The 20245-nt window shown below is 37.2% G+C and overlaps 1 long non-coding RNA gene across 1 annotated transcript; it reads right to left on the bottom strand.

The window, feature by feature from the left end:
• Positions 1-7141: 7141 nt before the first annotated feature.
• LOC117304888 lies at positions 7142-18997 on the bottom strand. The gene is made up of 4 exons (XR_004520626.1): positions 18880-18997; positions 8911-8962; positions 7861-8027; positions 7142-7402 (listed from the first exon to the last, which is right to left on the bottom strand). It is a non-coding gene; the product is annotated as an uncharacterized LOC117304888 (long non-coding RNA).
• Between the last annotated feature and the right edge of the window lie 1248 nt (positions 18998-20245).

Raw genomic sequence — 20245 nt, 5'->3', positions numbered from 1 at the left:
CTGAGGATTTATTAGAGAAGAGCCTTGAGATATGAAGCTATTTAAACCTAAAGATCAAAATCAACGATTGACATTTTTTTAATAATAAAAACACTGTTTACAGGAAATTAAATGTTGCAAATTTGTCCAGGTTTCGTGGTCAGGTCACATACCAAACTGTATCCATTCCTTTACAAAAATGACAAACTAAATTACGACACAGCTTGTGGTAAACCATAGACTAGGCTAGTCTTGCACCATCTGCCTCAGTCTCCCCAAACCAGGCCTTGAATTACACACAGGCCACAGAGGCCATGGCCTCTGTTGCCCCTGGTCTTGGCCTTGGTGCCCTTCAAAAGTTTCTCATTGACTTTAAGATTTTAAAATGTAAGGGCCCTTTGCAAATTGAAAAATGGCTTTGCCCTTTCAACATGTTCAAAAATGAAGTTTTAGGCTTGCCAAACCGAGATTTGGTCTCCCCTTTAAAAAAAGTCCTCCAAACTTATTGACTTCACGACCTCATTGTACTGACCCCATTTTGTCACGCGGAGTTCATCCACTCCCGGATTTATTGGGGGATGCAGAGGTAGATCATGTGACATAAAGAGAAGGAAGTTCCAACGAAGGCCGCTTGCGTAAAAAAAAACTTTAAACAAACTTTATGACAGCAAAATAGTCACGGAAGAACAGAATAAAAATAAAACAAACATGTTTGTTGAACTGGAAGTTTAAGGGAATATTATTTAGGGCAAACAAACAAAGTTTGTTGGTTTTCCTAGGAACTTGTGATGATGAGTAATTGTTTCAAATAAACAGTTTAAAGTGAGACGGGATTGTTTGTGAAACTTACAGATACTTTGTTGACACAGAATGTTCAAAGGGTCGTATGATCAAAGTGATATAAAACAATGCCTTAATTACAAAGTTTTCCCAAGAAATCTTACCCACAATACATCCCTATTTGTAATTTATTATTCCATTGAAGGAGAAAAATTATTGGGAGAATTTATGTTTTTCTCTGTTCTAGCAGGGGTTGAACAAAGAAAATTTACGAGAGTGGGACTTGAAACAACGACCTCAAGATTAACGTGCTGGCGCTCTTACAACTGTACTATCTATAGCTATATACGTATGTTGGGGAGTCAGGTATGGCCTGACTGTCAACTTGCATCTTTCAATTAGGGAGATTTTGTCCAACAATTACAGAGTTATTTAGAACTATATTCAACATAACAAGGAAAATGTTTCCATAATCACGGAGATTTTAAAAAGTTCACCTGAACACGGAAAGATCTGTTTATTTTCAGGGAACTTTCTGCATCATCAGGGAAAATTAACAGCTCTGCCTGAGGTAGGATTCGCACCTGGGTCCACAGAGGGGAAAAGTAAGGAAAAAACAACTGACCCAACCTGATCTAAATTATAGTTTAACCTACATTACAATTGAATTTAAAGTCAAAGCACAGGATTAAACTATCATTTATAAAATAAAAATATAAAACTTTAAATTGTAATATTATGAATGGATTAAGTTTCAAATGAATCATACAATTCTTGAAACAGCATAATTGTATTTATTGCTGAAAAGCTATACTATGACGGGATGGAAACCTAACCCAACTTGACTTTTCAGAGTCTTCCTTGGAGAATTAATCCGACACTTTCAAGGAAGAACAATGCAGTAAATTGATAAGGAATCCCTTTGGTCAGGATAAGAAAAGAAAAAAGAAAAAACCTGCACTTTAGGTTTTATCATTCCAAACCACTGGCAAAACATGGAATAGTTTTGCCACCGCAAATCAGGTACCACATTACCAAACAAAATTCTTCATAAATATCAAATTATTAAAACTACAGTATACAAAAGGGACTCTCAGTAGCATTGCATCATACAGTAGTCACTGTTGCAATGTTCTACCTCGGGATTCTTACACGTAGGCAACAATCCGACCACATAAAAATCAATGTGATCTGTTCACTATTATAATCAGAAATAAATTTGTTCTTACTCAATTTCTGATGAATCAGTTTGTTCAACCATTCTATTCTTCTGTGAAGTTTGTCTGTGTATTGTACCGTCACATGGCCTGCTGTTTTTTGTTTTTTTTTTCCCACAAAGTTACCATAAACAGCATTGCACTGAAGGGGAATTTTTCAGGGGTTTAAAAACAACTTTTTTATTCTCTTCAACCTTACAAGAAAATTTATTAAATTAGAAAATCACAACAACAAACAATTTTTTATTCAATATTTTCATCTTTAAGTTCAGTTTCTAACAACAGTTTACCTTTAGGGGAGGCTGCTATGTTTGTAAAATTGGTTTTTAGCCGAGTACTTTATTTCAAACTTTTTAATTTCCAGAAACAATAGAGAAATGGAATGTGAAAATTGTTGTCATATAATTTTCTAGAAAACCATCTTAAAGTGATGGTTGGTGACTATGGCAATCTTTTTTAGCTAAGCTTATAGGCCTATAATTTTTTTTTTTTTGGGGGGGGGGGTGGGAGATTCAGGCCTGGAATTACCAAGATGTGACATGGCCTTCATTGCCCTGCTCTTGGCCTTGGTACCCCGTGAAAAGTTTCACATAGACGTCAAGATTTTTCATTTCCAAAGTTCTCTTATTTATATTTTAAAAAAAAATTCACTGTATTTTATTTTACTTTTAAAATCATATCAATGAAACAACATTGTATCGATTTTTTAAAATTGTTTTGTTTGTTGAATTGCAAACAAAACAATAATAATCTGTTCATGGCATCTGGTGCATGTAACTTCATATTTTCCCTTTCATTGTTTTAAGACAAACAATTCCTCCCCCTTGCCCCCAAGAAAACAAAACAAAAAATACCACAACAAAATATTCACTCCCTCGAAATAGAAAGCAAACTCGAAGGGGAATTTTTAACCAGGTCAAAAAGTCACGCCAGAGCTGCAAAAAAACAAGTTCAAGTATTTGATCACGCTAAGGAAATCCTGGTTGAATTATTTGAGGAAAATTGGGCCTTATTACTGCAGAATTCCCCTTAGGGCTTTAAAATTCTAAGCCCACACTGCACAATCAAAAGCTCACAGTCCGAAATGACTGCCAATTTGTGGTACTGAACTGGCCGCGGAAAAACTTGATGGCCTGTAAGACAGTTGCCATATCATTGGACCATGGTGTTATAAGATTAGACATAGTGTCCCCCCCCCCCCCCTTCAACAGTTCAGCGCCCACGGGCACCATTCCTAGCCAAATAAACAATCTCTAAATGTCACAAACTTTTCTGCTACTCATAACCTTTCTTCTTTCTCTTTTGTTTGAATAATATGGAAAATACCTGATGGACCAAACTGCCTACTTACTAGCAGCCTCCATTTTCACGGAACTTTTCGCAACTTTGAGTGAGTTGTACACCACTAACACAAGAAATGTTGACTAAGTTAATATATGCAGAAAGTTACTTCTGTATGCTTTAGCTTTTAAATTCCAATTCTCCTCCTCCAATATTAGCAAATGTATGAAAAAAAAATATATATATTTTTCTATCTTGCCCACGAAATATATCTGGTCCAGTAAAAGTTCTAAGCTACAATCAAAGTACTGTGGTCAAGAGGAGCTTTCCTTGGGGAAATTTGATCCCTGGAAAAGGTTTTGTGGGACCTTTATCTGGGGTAGAAATATCAACCCAAGTACATTTTCATTTAGTACTAGCCAATATCTTTGAAGAAAACTTGCCCAAGACCTGGAACATGTTATCACAAGGTGCGGATTTGACGAGTACCACACTTATTTTAACTACCTAGAGAGATGACTGACATGTGGTGGCTTATGTCAAGCCGTGCACCGCTGCAATAACTGGTACTTGACACCCTCACCTGACATACCCAACATTGTGAACCTTGATGTACCACAACCTTTAAAGACAGAGTGCCTTGATTGGTAATTATCAGGGAGAATAAGTGGATAATTTTTAATCAGAAAGCTCACTGATTACAAAGTTCATACCAGTACCGATGCCTCTGGAGGAATTTTTTTATCTAAAAAAACTTTCAAGACCTTCCAATCACTTTTTTTTTTTTAAATACACAAAATCCATGAAAAAAAACCATAAATTTAATAATGCTTCCATCGCTTTCACTCAAATGTAATGAACCCCCACTCGGTAATGAACCCCCAAGAAAAGAAAAAAATAATGTTCATAAATAAACATAAAATAAATAAAAATATTTTGAAAAAAATCCAAAAGCCTATTGTATAGTATTTGTTTACCCTGATTCCTAAGTGTTTATAAGGCACTATGTACTCAGCACTTTCCTGAGTTCTGTTTAAAAAGATCACTTAAGCATACAATGTATGAATGGATTTACTGCCTAGAAGTCAATGTCGTACTTGAAGGTAATTCACATATCCATGCAACAATAGTGATACACTATGCAAACCAATCAAACAAATAATCAACTTGATAAGTATCACGTTGTTTGACCACCCCTTCATATAGAAGCACAACAGAGGGCAGCAGACCAGACTTGCAGTGGATGCAGTTTCATGATCCCAAGGCTTGGTCCTGTGTTGTTTTTTTTTAGGGCGAACACAATACACACTCAGTGATTTTGTTACAACAACAGATGGCGCTCTTCAATTTCATGAAGTGGCTGGACCAACTCAAGTCCAACTCCAACAATGGTTTTTGGAAGTGTGTAGTCACCCAAGACCCTATCATAAAGGGTACTCTTTGCCAATCAAATCATGTGAAATACTGAAATGTTTGGAAAAGTACTGTCAAATATTGTGATAATTTATCATTTTTGTATTTAATTTTTTTATTTAATTTATGATAATTTATGTTAAATCCCCAATCATCCAGTTCTTTTCCTTCTCTTGGCCCCCTTCGATTATCTTAGTCTCTCCCCTCCCCAAGTTTTCCAAAATTCAGTTTCCAAACATTATCTTCCTCAACAATTTAAATCTTAAACACTTCTTTTTTTCATTGGATAGTTTGTTTCTTTCTAATATTTCAGATATCAAACGTAAATGAAAGTACCGCACGTAATTCAGAAAAAGAATAAAAATTAAAGTTGTTTCCTTTGTCCTTAATTAACAGTTCTGAATATTATGCATCTTTCATGAATAACATATCTATTAAAATCTTTAGAACTCCCCAAGTAGGGTCCTTCCTCATTCTAGCAAAATCTAACAGCTCAACACACAAACTAATAAAATGAATCCCATATAAACTGTAATCAGTTTACCAATGCATTCTTCAGTCCAACAAAATCAAAGGGAATATGCGATTGGATTTTGAAGGGTTGGGTAAGGTTAATGAAACAATGCTGTTCGTTTTTATTCCTTTATCAGCTCTTTTGCAAGAACCCTCTGCTTGGACATAAGTTTCTTTCAGACTGCCGTCCCCTTATGCGGAACAGTCTTCAAGTCTCCTGAGTGAATGAGCACCTTCTGTTTAAATAAATCAGTGTTTCCTTGATACAATATTGTTTTCTGTTGTACGTGTCTAGTAACTCTGACCAGCAGTGAACCATTTGATTAGCCCATCAGAGTTCTTTACAAAGAGCTTGTAGTTTGAATCTATTTATCATTATGTTCATTGACCTCATTAGTGTTCACATATTTTTTGCTCCTGATAAAATTTGTTTCTAAAAGTGCTTTAACCACATAACACACAAAAACAGTACACATGTTTACTCATACAATTTATGTCAAACACACAGTTAACATGCCTAATAGCATTTTTTACTAATGCAATGTACTCTATGATTCTGCAGGTAGTGACTTTCAGAAATCCCACTGCACTCGTACCTTAAAAAAAAACCTTTACAGCAAACATCCTTTATCTACATGCAGCATTGATTTATTGACCAGTATCGTCTAATACTGGCGCCGAGGGAGAAATGACCGCACGATTTTCTCCAGGGGTCACTTTTGGCCAGTGCACTCTGAATTAATTGGTTTCTGAGAGTGCGTTTTTACCCGAGCAACACTCACAAACACGACAATAACACGTATTGGTCCATTTATTACGGAAGCCGACGTTCTCTTGCCGTGGAGTGGCTCGACTCGCCGACTGACCACAATCTAACATCAATAGAATTCAAATCCTTCAGCCGAGCTGTCAATGTCAAATTCAATTACATTTCAGATCTAATGAAAATTTATATTAGTATATTTTTATAATGTGGCAATTCACTGAGGATCACCGTTTTGTGTACATACACATAACATGTATGTTTTAAAAATAAAAATTAATTGGCATAAATTTGCATGCTATATCAAGCTGCATACATTAATACTACATTGTAGTATCTCTTCAATGGGCGTAAGTATTCTCGAAACCATTGAAATTCCTTAGGAGTATGCAGCACCAGCACCAAAACTTGATAAACGGGTTGCGCATGATTTATATAGTGTCTGGTTAAATGTCTTGGTACCAAGATTTGAACCCACACGCTGGCGCGCTAGACACCTTGGTCACAACAAACACTAACAATTATACCCATTTATTGAGGTGTTTTTTTTATTAAATTTTGTTCTTCATTTCAACTAAGTACATCAATTTGCCATCCACTATTACTTCTTCACATCTTGGGACCTGCGACGGATCATATACGATGTCTGAACAACTTTTATGTTCACAAGCACACACAACAACATTTTCAGGTAAACAAAAAACCTAACCTTAATCGTACTATCAAAGCAATGTATTTTGAAATAGGAGACTTTCCAACGCTAGGCGGCAGCAGACATACCGGGTAAATTTCCATTGTTTACGTAGTTCTGAACATGCGCATAATTCTGAGAACAATGGATTTACCCGGTAAGTCTGCTGCCCTCTATCGTCCCAGAAAGTCTCCCATTGAAGGCAACGATGCAACAACAAGAGGCTACAAACAAGAAAAACAGAGTCAGACTTGCCCCATGCAGACATCAAAGAAATGTACCTTTGGAGAAATAACTTATACAACAACTACTCTTAAAGTTGAGTTTAAAAACCCTGAGATTAGAATCCGGCTTGACTTTGTACAAGTTAATGTCTAAATGAGAAAACTGCAGTACATAATGGCTGGGTCTTTCTAAAATGCATTCAAATCAAAAGACATTGCTGGAATGTGACGACATCAACTTAGCTGAAAAAGAAAAGACAACAAAATGGAGATTGGACTCACCGGCTGCTTAGAATCATCGCAAGAAGGCATCTTGGTGCTTTCCATTGTCTCCTTAAACACGTAGTTGAAACAATAGCATCACATGAACTCGAGTCATGACATCATCTGTATATTTTACAGCGACCATCAGTCAATTTCTGGTATCAAGCTTGTCTTGTGCACACCTTGTCATCAGTCACCATCCACAGCATCTGGGAAAACTCCAGCATTGATCAAAGTCCCCCGCAAAAAAAATCCTTGCAAGCTTCAAAACAGAGTTCTGGAACGTCAAACAGAGAATTCAGTACAATGAATTTAGTTAAAACTTAAATTTAAACACTCTAGTTGTAAATGTAAATCCCACGTGTCGCTTCATCTGAAGAAATTGCTTCCAATGAAGACCAATTCCAGGTATAAATTCATAACAGATGTAGCGAATGAACTCGCTGACACTCAAAGATGAGTTAAACTCGTTTCAGTATATCGAGAGCACTTTTCTGACTGGAGGGTTACGCACAGTCTCGATATAGTAATTCACGACACTTGTGTCTGACCAGCGTCGCCAAACCACCATTCAATAACTGAGGGTTGTCACATACACACACATACACGCACAGACCAAGATTTAAATTAAATGTCTTGCTCGTATTTATTGTGGAAACACAAGGCTTCTGTGGCGACACACTCAGCCACCTGTTTCATAGTCGGTAGCGACGTTTAATGAAAGTCATCACTTACGTCAGATCTTTAACGAGGATACTTCAGACAAGTCGTTGAGTGTTGGTTTCACCAGTTAACGCGAAGTTCCAATATCGCAATCAGAGGTGTGCGAGAAGCTGGGTGTAAGGCTTTCCACTGCTACCAGAAATAGATGGGTGGATTTAGTAACAGAATCTCTCTGGAACCTTATTCGGAAACGATTAAAGAAGAATGAAAAGAGAGTTGAATATCTGTGTTGGGGAAAATTTTGTTCTCTCTATTCCGATAACATGACATAAAATCAATTTCATTTTGTTTAGAATCAAATTACCAGGTTTTTGTGCTGTAAAGGCAATTAAAACTCATTGTGCATGACATTTTTTAGCTTAAGAGGGCGGTCAGGTGGTAAAACCAACTAATGATGGACCTTGATTCCCATGTCAAGTCTCTCTCCCTCTCTCTCTCTCTAATTGATAGAGGTCAGAATCATGTTGAGATTTGCCCATTCTTGTCTATCCCTCATTTAGTTGGGGAGATCAATTGGAAGCTCCCTGATGTCTCTGGCAACTACATTTGTCAGTCTGCACAGCTGAGCTTTTGTTTCCCCTATCTTTGATTTTGGTGACCAGGTGATCAGTTGTTCCCCTATTTTTCATTTTGGTGACCAGGTGATAAGTTGTTCCCCTATTTTTCATTTTGGTGATCAGGTGATGAGTTGAAAGACAGGTTCTTTGATGTTTATCGTATGAGTGCCCTGCTAGTCTCAGCCGACGCTGTTGTATTTCAGTTGATAGTTTTGGTTCATTGCCATACAATGCAAATAGCTTTTATTCAAAAGACATAATTTTTGCTTCTAATTCATAGCAGGTCTGTGAATGAATCTTATGAATCTTCAAAAGCAAGAGAAGATGACAAAGTAAATGTGAAATACCAAGGTCAGGAACTAATATCCATTCTGCATGAGAGACTCTGGTATGAGGTGGGATCTGAACCAGGGTCCAATGAGGAGCGAGGCAGGACTAAAATGGACAAGAAAGCAAGAACCCATGGGAGAAGATTTGTGGAAAAAATAATCCTAAGTTTTCTTACCTTCACACCAATGCAGAACTGGCACTAAATTACTTGGCACACCAATTAAACACTGCAAACACAGAAGAAGAAAAAAAACAATGTAAAGTTTACTGAATTCACAATCAGAATAATAATCAAGGATAAAAAAATCACTTTAAATTAATTTTGTCATTCTTCTTAAAAAAGAAAAGAAAAGAAGTCATTAACAAATCCTTTACAATCCTTTAAAAGAAACCTATCTCTTAGACACAGTCTAAGTCTTTTGCACATTCCGACACCAGCGACCATTAAACTGCAAAATTTGGAACCCACCGAAACAGAGCATTTTGGGAGGTTGCACTGAGTGTGGGAAATCTACTCTCCCCAATAATATCTAACGAGCAACAGCTTAGGCTATTGCCACACTATCAGTTCAAGCTTCGCTCCCATTAGAACTCTGACAATACCGGAAAATGGTTCTTCCACGTCTTATCTGGATAAGGTTCTCTTGTTTTAAAGGGTCTCGAGACAATTGGCAATTACTCTGAAAATTAATGGCAATAAAAACTTACTTGGTAAGAAGTACCACAACTTTGGATTGCATTTTGAGTTACTTTTCAATTTGGAGTACTGCGGCTATGGGAAAAGATATTACTTCTTATCCGCAAACAAAATTAATCAGAGAAGCACTTCTGCAGTAACGCTTCTCAAATAGTGTCTTCAAATTGCAGATTATTCTTGCATGACTTCTTGCATGAAATCCCTCCAGATTTTCGGCAATATCTCAAACACGCTTCTACCTTTTGAAATGAAATTTTCACAGGTTAGTTTTATGGGATTTCTTACAACTACTGTATAGATTGTAACAAACAATGGATTGCAATTATCAAGGCGCTTAGTATACACTTTTACAGAAAGGTACGAATTCTCAAAGAGAGCCTGTCTAAACCCGAGAACTGGTATAACCCAAACAAACGAGAGTCCCTTTCTAAACACAACTCGCAGTCTGCACAATCCAAAGATTTGCCCATTACGGTCCTTCCAAACATTGGTCATACCTCACGTAAAATTCAACGGATCCTCCGTAAAGCGGAAATCAATGTCTACACCAAACTCGCAATAAGTTGGAAACGAAGCTATACACCCATAAAGACAAGCCGTTGTCAAACACTCCACCGATTTAGACCATGCGATAGATTGGGATCAGGCTCAAATCATAGCACCTGAGAGACATTGGTATACAAGGTGTGTGCCACAAGATATCAGTTATTTCATCAGCAGTATTTGTCATACTCTCCTACCACCCTCCTCCTCTAACAACCCCCAGTCTACTGACACACCTCACTACACCCAAGGGGGGTTTCTCAAACAATGGGCAACCCTAACAATAGCCCTGAGCCCGCCAACCACAGAACCAATCAGAGCTCTGTTTGACTCACACTGGATCCTTTGAACCCCTATAAGCACACTTCTTTCTTATCATATCTTCAGTCTCCTAATGATGACTACAGAGCAAGCTAGTCGAAACGTTGAGACCAAGTCAAGAACTGACTCCTCGGTAGTACAGTTATGTTTGATCCTCTAAGCTAAAGTAGAAGTCCCAGCCAATTTTCTATACCTTCCGTCCGGGTAGTAGTTAAAAAGCAGGACAGTTCTTTTCACAACTGAGAAGTCTCCCGAACATCCGATAAATCTACTCCGCGGTAGTAGAATAAAGAAAGACGGTTCTCTAAGAACAAACTCTACCTGACAATTAGATCAACACACATTGTGTTACCACAAACCAAATATACAATACTGAGACCTCACCATGCAATGCCTTAAATCATTATATATGAAGTTATGAATTCTGAGACCCAATTATATGCATACAGCATACAATCCCTTTAACACTAGATCAGAGGTTATCAGTAGTACATGTACATGTACTTGTTTTCGATACAATAAACAGGTGTACAATATATCTAATTGGATTCTATATATTCAATACGTGATCTAACTTTTACTTTAACACAAAGTGCACACTTTCGTATACATGAATAGCATTTTGTCTACCATCACATGTTAAAAAATGTATCACTTTTATGAAACCATATGAAATATGAAATTTTTGAAAATCATATGTTTATAAAAATGCTTATTTTGAACTTGGATATAAATTGTAAAGGAACCAAGTAACTCTGGACTATCTTCTCACAAAACTTTGCAATGATATCAAGTCTTTCTTTTAAAGGAAAATTTTGGATTTAAATAATTTTGTTTTCATATTTATTTTGTGTTTCAAAATTTATGTAAAACAATTTACATGTACAAGCGGGTCCCTTTTTACTAAGTTTCATATCAAATACTACCTGTTCATCACGCTCTTAGCTACACACACATTTAACGGGAAAGCAGATGGCAGTCGCCCCTTTAACACTTGCCAATCAAGACAATTCCACGATTGCAAATTTCTTGAATATTTTCCTTTGGAGACGGTTTACTCTTTTTTCTTTAAAATACATGAGCGTGTGACATTTAATTTCGAGGGTCAAGCAATCTACCCTTTGTTTTTGTTTTCCAACACCTTTTGCCTCTATATATAGGACTAACTCGGCGGCAGCAGACCCGTGGTAGGGGATGCTAATTTGCACAATTGAGTCGACCATATTATGAGGGCTTCTTGACGAGAGACGGAATTCTAATCTTGCCTCTCTCATTGCGTAGAGGGTCCCAAGGCGCAGGGATGATCAAGTGTTAGTCTATTGACTATATAGATCTGCATTGAGTCATCATTCTTCAGGGACCTTTATGTGCAAATACACCAATTCTTTGTCTCGCTTCACACACTGTTTGTTGTCCGTTTTGTTTGAAGACAAATGCGACCTGCTGCCGTGAAATGAACGCGGGGCTCGCATTTAATTCAAAGCAGGAGTTACGGTACAGACACGTCTGAAAATTCGTTGGAATTTCAGCCAGTGGAACTATTTCTCAAGCACATTTGGTGACCTACATGAAGTGAACCTTCTGATACATTAGTTTGCTCAAACATTTGTAGCGCAATGTGAGCAACCTTTTTAGAATGGTTGCAAGGGCTCAAATTTTACACCCAAGGCCAGTGGTTCAGTGTTGGGCAAGTAGACTTATGACACTGACAGGACAAGTCCAGCGGTCTTGTGATTTTCAATAAATATCAATTGAATAACAAATACCTCACTGTGAAGAATCTTGCAATGTTGACATTGAGTCTTAAAAATACCTTCTAAATTCTATTGAGTAATACTTGATATGCCTCAAAAGACGGATGAGATCAAACTTTATGAATACGTTAGTAAGGACTCAGTTATTTTTGTACATTTCTATTCTAGATACAAACAATTCTGGGTCCAGTCAACAGTTTGAGCTACATAAACAAGCCCCGTGGTCTTGTGGATCTAAGCCTACATGTAAAATCTAAATTATTTGGAAATTTGTGTGATTAAGCTGTATTCGAATTTGTGGCTACGGCTCTGGCTGTTGATGGGAGGTGTTGCTATGGACGACCCATACTTTAACGCATGATGATGCAATGATCCAGCCATAGCCGCAGTCCCTTTTGAAGATTGACACCAACTTGTAATCTCTTTAACGACAGATGAGTCACTTTACAGGTTTGAGTCAAGTTGAATCACTTTGTGGTATTGAGTTGAGATAATGTGTGTGACTGCATGAAAAACCACTTTAAAAGCAGAGTTTGAGTGCTCTGGTCTTGCCTTGGTCTAGAAGAAGAAACCTCAGGGGTTCAAGGGCGGCCGTCCTCAAGACCAGGAGGAAAGTATGAAGAGAAATCACAGGTTCTCAAAATCTGAATGAATAAAGAACTGGGTAGTGTATCTGGGTCCCCCCTTGGTCTTGGACTTGGAGAGGGGTAGCCACTAATCTTCCCTTGGTCTAGAGGAGGTATTTTAAGGATCAACAGGAAGTACATCAATCGGCTATATAGGCCTACCTATCCACATTTATTATTTTACTATCAATGATGATTTCATGCGGAGAGGGAACTGTCAAACCAAAGCATTCTCTGACTGAAACTGCAAAATGCACAGCATTACTCAAATAAAACTATTTGAAAATGTTATTCCCCCTAAACTTTATTTTAATAAAAACCACAATAAATCAAACATTTTCCCTCACTAATTTGGGGTATTTAGAGTTACATACATACAGTCACAGGTCAATAGTTGACATCCCTTGAAAAGGGGACGGCTGGGGTTGATTGAAGAGGGGGAAAGAAAGGGCGCCACTTCTTATCAAGGAATCAACCTCCCACCAATTCAAACCAATTAACAGCAGGAAATGTTATCCAACCCCGGTTCAGCCCCCCTTAATTTGAGACGGAAATCTGATTCAGTTCATAGGAAACTATCATATATTGGAACAAGTTCGACACAGGGACTTAATCTGAACAAATTGATGATTTCCTTCAGGTAATGGAGTGAACTAATTTTATGGGTATTTAGCTTGAATGAATGTCTTGTGATGACATATTTATTGCCTGCCGTGGGAAATAGGTCTACCTGTGGGGCCCTAGCTATCCTTTATAAAATCTTCGGGAAACAAAACAGATTAGAGTACCGATGAATTAAAGGGAAGCTATAGTTTTTTCTTGGAAGAGTCAATTGTGTCCTGTACTATTATTAATATGTCAAACAACCAACGTGTGAAAATAAAACCAAATTTAATTCCCGTAAAAAACAGTCAGGCTTAATCATGAAGGAGGCAACTGCCTCCAATGCCTTTGGTCATTTCCTCAATGCCCCTTGAAACTAACAAATTCCTCATTAAGGTGCCCTTGACTCTTGGGAAAAATCAGGCATGTAAAGTCTGTCAAGTTAAATCAATCACAAGAACCATCTCTGCCCTAACAGGTACGTACATACATGTATTTACCCCTGGGTAAAGAGAAACGATTATCTTGGTTAAAAGACACAAGTGTCACGACTGGGATTCGAACCCACATCCTGATAACTGAACCACCAGAACTTGAGTCCGCTGCACTAGATCGCTTAGCCACCACACGCCACATCCTACTGAACAATGGAAAGCAGTATGACTCAGTGGTTTCTTTCCCTGCCTTTCACCTCTGTGGGCCCCGGTTCCAATCCCACCTCAGCCCAGAGCCTTGCATCTAGATTTGTTTTTCAGTCCCTTCTCGACTGCATGGATTTTTCCCCATGGGGGGGTTTGCCTCCAACATCTAAAACTGAACATTTCTTCTTGTTTCCTATTAATATTTTTATTTGCGATAATTATGCTGTTAAATAAGTAGTCCAGACCTACCAAGTCTCACGCATTAGGCGTGAGACTCACGCATTTGGTGAGCTTTGAAAAATCTCACGCATAAACAACAACAAAACATAACAACAACAACAAAGTAAGGGTGTACATGGTAGTACCCTATATCCCAGACAGGCGTGTTCCACGTTCAAATCAACATCCGCCAATGACATCTTGGGATAATAAGTAACATGACTGTACTTACTCAGGACAGGTGCGCCATATGCCCCCAACAAGAAGACTCAACTCCCAACATAAGCCATATAAACATTTACACAAGGAGACAATAATTTGATAACACAAGACAGTTAGAGTTGGGTCAGTTGAGGTTACCAGTCTTCAATCAACACTTCACCCTCATTCCACCTGGTCTAAATATACATATATGTCAGTAAATAGGCCATGGGGCTTGAAGTAATAACACCAGGTATGATTGTCTACAAGTGTAATATCCAGGCGAAGGCTCCTTCATGTATCTGGTTCTATGTGTCTGACTTTTGTTGTATTCACGTTGATATTAAAGACAGGAAGATTGATTGTACTCCATTTTAGTCTGGCCGAAGTGAAATCATTCCAAACCTCAAGTTTTTAGACTTTACAATTTATAACATCATTTTTTTAAAAAAAGAACAACATTTAAGGAAAAAATATGCTACAAGCTGTTAATATTTCAGGGCTTGATTTTTTGGAAAATCCACAAGATTTCAGGGCTTGTAGCTCAAAAATTTAACCAGACAAGAAAAATTGTTTCAAAGCCAGAATCAATTTAACAAGAGATTTCAGTTTGGAGGGAGGAATTCACTCCAAGGTTAGAACAATGGTAACGTGGCGCAATTTTAAGGACTGGCAGGGCAGATTAAATCGGCTCTATTTATAACACCTTTTTATTGGATTCGAACTGCCTTTGGCCACCGGGCAGTCTCGGTGGTCTAGTTATTTATATGACACTGCTCTAGGGTTGTAGGGGTCGTGGGTTCGAATCTCACCTGAGTAATATGCCTGGGATTGTTTTCACAAAACTCCGGTGGGTAACCTACTGAGTGTGCAGTGCTGGACACACATCGATGTATGTGGGTAAACAAAAACAAAAAAATCCTTTTTATTGGTTACAACACACCCTTCAATGACAGGCATTGAATTGACCCATGGCACCCACAAATTGCTGCACGTTTTTTGCAAAGTTTACATATTTCTCATAGAAGTGCCCTTTCCACCAGCTGAAAATCAATGTGCCCCTCTAGGGTCGTAGTTCAAGGCCTGAATTAACCCTGGTGAGTGAGGGCTCAAGTTGTGACCAAAATCAAGTTTGAGAGGTCAGCTTAAAATGTATGTGTGTGTGCCTTGACTGTAGTCTTTTTCTCAAAAACGTGTATTATTGCAGTTTCTAAAAAGAGGTATTTTTAGCAAGAATCTTAAATGCATGGTAAATTACATGAAGGCACTGACAGGGAAAATGGGACTTTTACTGGTAAGGTTATCAATTGGTAAATACTCCAAAAATAAATTATCATCAAAACTTACTTGGGGAGAAGCACCACAGCTGTAAACTATTTTGAGAACGGGTTCCCTTAGAGGTAATACGGTTTTGATAGGCCCTAATCTTTCATTTTCCCAAAACATTTGAATTTCAGAACTGATTCATGCATGAATCAACAAATCGTTTCTCTGATTTCTGAGGGTTGGTGTCCGTTCGCGAATGCTACAGCCGGAGATGCGTAAAATACCAGCTAAACCTGGATAGATTTGACAATCTGTGAAAGTACTGTTACAGTTTTGTGCTGATTTCTCAGAAAGTAGACTCTGTATTTAGCTGCAACTTTTACATGTGACTTTTATTGTAACTTTCTCTATAATTCTGCCTTATTTCTATTAAAGCATTGCATTTCAAAAACTCTACCTTCACAGTGAACAGAAAAATGATCTTTATTTTATCTCAAAAAGTCTGACAAATCTGTCATTGAATATTATCAATCACTATCACCTCTACATACCTCAACAGAAAGTAATGAACCACAGGAGACAAAGGGGGAAACAAATCAAGCAAAAACACCAAACTAGAATCCCACAGAGATACAGTCCTGGAGATAACATATGATCAATGTCAAGCCAGATAAAAGCTTACTGGGAGAGCAATGCTAAAGGTACAACAGCTGTTAGAAGGTCAGGGGTCATAAGAACTCTTGGAGTTAACCGCCATGGGATAGGCCTATTGTTGGTTCTCCTCCTGGCTTACAAAATCCTAACTGCCTGGATTGTGCGTTTGGAAATTTATCATTTTCTTTTCCTGTCATCATTGTAACAATTACATATCATAACAAGGTTAACACATTTTTGAAATTTTCATCGCTGAGACTGAGGGTAAATCAAATTCAAAATTAGTTGTTTTTACTTCAAATCAAATAACTAGCGTTGATAAAAATGCTTTCTTTTAAAACCTTTTACAGACCATAGTGGCCATTCATGCACAGAACACATGGAAAAACAGAAATTGAGAAAACTAATCAACAGAGTAATGAAGTTCAGTCAAGATATGAATAAATAATGAAACAATCTGGATACATAGCCTAAATAATCAACCAGGGAGAAATAGAATTTAGCATTCAAAATTTAATAGGGACAAAGTTTCCATAACCAGGGAGATATTCACGTTTGCTCACCAGAAAAGTGAAGGACTGTTTTGTTTTCAGGGAACTCTCTGCAGAATCAGGGAGAGTAGGCCTAGATGCAATTTTATCATGGTAGTAACATGGTCAAGAATTGTTCTAAGAAGAACTTGTAAGCCACAAATAATCAAAAGCCTGAGAGGTAAGAACATTACACCAAGCCAAGGGAAAGAATTGTGTTGACTTCCACAATAGTAAACAAAATTACAGGAAAGGTCACCTTATCGGAGCTACAAGCCCAGGGTTTAGGCAGCCAGACATAGCAAGAAACCGAGCAGTGATAACATTTCATGTTCCGGTTTGATGTTTCACCTGGGAATTTCCCCTGCAGCACTGGCACATGGCCACAAAAATTTAGCGCATTAATGAGTTGCGGTAATCGTAACCCTCTACCCTACCGACAGTCGCAGGATAGAGGATTATTGAACCTTTTTAGCGCATGTGTCCCTATCAAACTTTGCGTTTTGCCCGTCTCATTTGACGGAACAATGGAAGCGCTTTATTTTTTCTATTTGTGATATATCCTCTGCTTACCAGTTTTCACGCTATTATGCCTTTTTCTTTGAATTGGGAAAAAAATAATGATGCCATATCAACCGATGCCCTAATTATCTTCATTTGTTAATATTAAGTATGCAAACATGTATTAAAACTTGATGGACATTGAAATGTTCACAACACACACCGATCTTCGGTGACTTCAACTGGTCCCATTTGTTTTGAGTTTTTCCTGTTTTCAGGCAAACGAGAAAGTATGGTTTCCCGGTGAAGCCATACATGGAAGAAACATCTGCAGTGACTACAAGTATTCTTTGAGACTCTGTGTATGACTGTATAGCCAGCAGTTGCCTTCATTTTATTCAAAATATTTTTTTATAATAAATTTTTTAAATTACCATGGAAACTTGCAAAAAATAAAAAAATATAAACAATATAAAAAGTGTGAATAATTACTGGCTTCCAAATCTGATTTTTTTTTTTTTTTTTATAATTAAGCGTATAAATAAACAGTGATAATTGAATCAACAAGCTGATGTTTAAATTTTAATATTAATAATAGTATTGATACGAGATACAAAATAAAAATCTCCAAAAATATTAGAAAATGATATAAGGCACATGGCTTCTTTAAGCCTCGGTATTTTTTTTCAAGAATGCTCAGCAAAACATTGAGTCACATGATTTTGATCATCATGAATTGTGAATTGAAATAGCGTTTGATGAAACTTTTTCGGTGGGCAAATATTTTTATATGGCCTCAACATTATGACATTTTTGTACCTTGTAGAAATGCCTAACTAAAGTACCAAACTTTTTGCATTTACAAGTGCAAATGACCAGTGGAGCCTTACGTGTTTCTAAGTTGTGGTCAAGGGAGAGGAGACTCTTTGCTTGGCAAATAAAACCACAATTTTTTTATCTAGGGACTGTTTACATCGCGCACAGAGAGGTAAAAGATTTGCCACGATTTTAGGGACACCTCGAAAACAGGACCTCCTACGATAACTATGTAGAATTAGAAACAAATTTTAAGAATTATTATAGATAGCCCTCTGTCGCTGATATACTAATTAATAAAAATGTGTCCAATATTATTTTTTATTTAAAGAAAATATTAATAGTTAATTGCCTGAAGTTTTGTTTTGAATCAAGGCCTACCCCTAGCACTAGCACTAGCTGCCAGAATCTTCCTTGCATCAACGAACATGACGAAGACAAAAATAAAATAATTTGTGTATAATTTATTAACACAAATACACGGTTTTTTTTTTAGCAAGACTGCATTGGTGAGAAAATGGACCGGCAACTGAATAGCAGGGGTACTACCCCATTAAATTTGGTCCTTAAATGTTAATGTAACCTTCTGCTCCTCTGTGCAGCTCTGGGGTTCTGAACATGGTGTGTACAATGTGTGAAATGTGAAATGCATAGACCAGAATGACCCGCACGGCCGGCGACCATGTCGACATTTGAGTTGCGTAAACTACAGGTAAACCTCGTGCATACCGTAGTTGTACACCTATTCCATTCTCTACACCTACCTACCTACCTCCCTACTCCACTCCTGTGTTGAAATCCAGCACTCTAGCCTCTGCGTTGTTTCTGATACACCCAAAAAAGTGAAATTCCCTTTATTTTTCAACGCCGCTTGTGCAGACAACCTCACGTTGTTTTGACGCTGAATTTTGACACTTTTGCACATTTACGCTGGTTCCCTGCTGTACCCTCGATGAAGTAGCGCGATAGAAATTGGGGACCACACTGTGGATAAATGGCTGGTGTGTAAGGTCACGTGGGGTCAACCTCTTTTGTCTCGTTATGCAAATGAGACACCTTTTTCGAACTTTGTGACCTCTGGAAATCAACAAACACGCCCATTCTTATAAACTTTGAAGGAAATGCGTGCAAGTTTGTCTGGGAATACCAAAATAAAAAGTCAGTTTTCAAAGTTTATTTTTTACAAACTGTTGCTTATGGTATTCATAAAGAATATTATAGAGGCAAGTTTTGTATTGTTCATTCTTAGATTTAAAGTAATTTTGTCTTTTTTTAAAGTTTACTTTTGATAAACTGTTGCCTAAGAATGGTGTTCATTAAGGATTTTGTGGAATTAGTTTTGTAATTGTAGGTTCATTGTAAGGTAATAAAAGATGTTCAGCAACTCAACAAATTGTTTAACCAATTTAAAAGTTAGTAATAAAATATTAAAAAACGCCCACCAAACCCCAAACTAATAAATAAATCTGTTTTAATAAGACATATAGTTTTCAAACTTGCTGTGCTCTCCGACTTGCCAACTAAAGACAAACATAATGCTCAACTTTGTTTGCATAAAACTGTCATTTGAAATAAAATGCAAATTCATTTGAAACAATGCTCATCTGTCCAGTTGTTTCGCTTATACATAAAATTTGTTGAAACACTTTGTTTTTTATTTTAATTTTGTTTTGGGAGGTTTAATCATTTTGGTAACCACTATATATGCAGACTCTGCAGTTTCCAACTAAAGCCGTTTGGCAGAAAATATACGATTAGCAAATGTGTTGGGCACCAGTTGCAGTGATGTAAACTTTATGGATTTTTGGCTAGTAACCCGTTTCTGTTAAGCAAGATTTTTCTGTGCTTAGCAAGTTTTTATGCTTACAGGTTTTATGAAATTTTGCTTAACAAGTCTAAACCTGCTTTGTACTTTTTTTTATTTAGTGTTAGATCAACAACAAAATCAGTAGTGTGGAACAGGAAGGAACTTAGAATCAGAGAAGGGGAAATAATTATGTTAGGAAAACAAAAGTTTTCAAGTTTAATTAGGCTAAAAATATCTAAAGACCACAGAACCCGGAAAATAAAAATGAAGTTTTTTTTTCAAATTAAAACTATCAATATTGTGAAAAGGTGTAGGCATTTTTCTTCTCATT

The sequence above is a fragment of the Asterias rubens genome, chromosome 21, assembly GCF_902459465.1.
Source record: "Asterias rubens chromosome 21, eAstRub1.3, whole genome shotgun sequence".
Classification (NCBI taxonomy): domain Eukaryota; kingdom Metazoa; phylum Echinodermata; class Asteroidea; order Forcipulatida; family Asteriidae; genus Asterias; species Asterias rubens.
The sequence above is the reverse complement of the archived record's forward strand: the minus strand, read 5'-3'. Positions and strand labels throughout refer to the sequence as shown.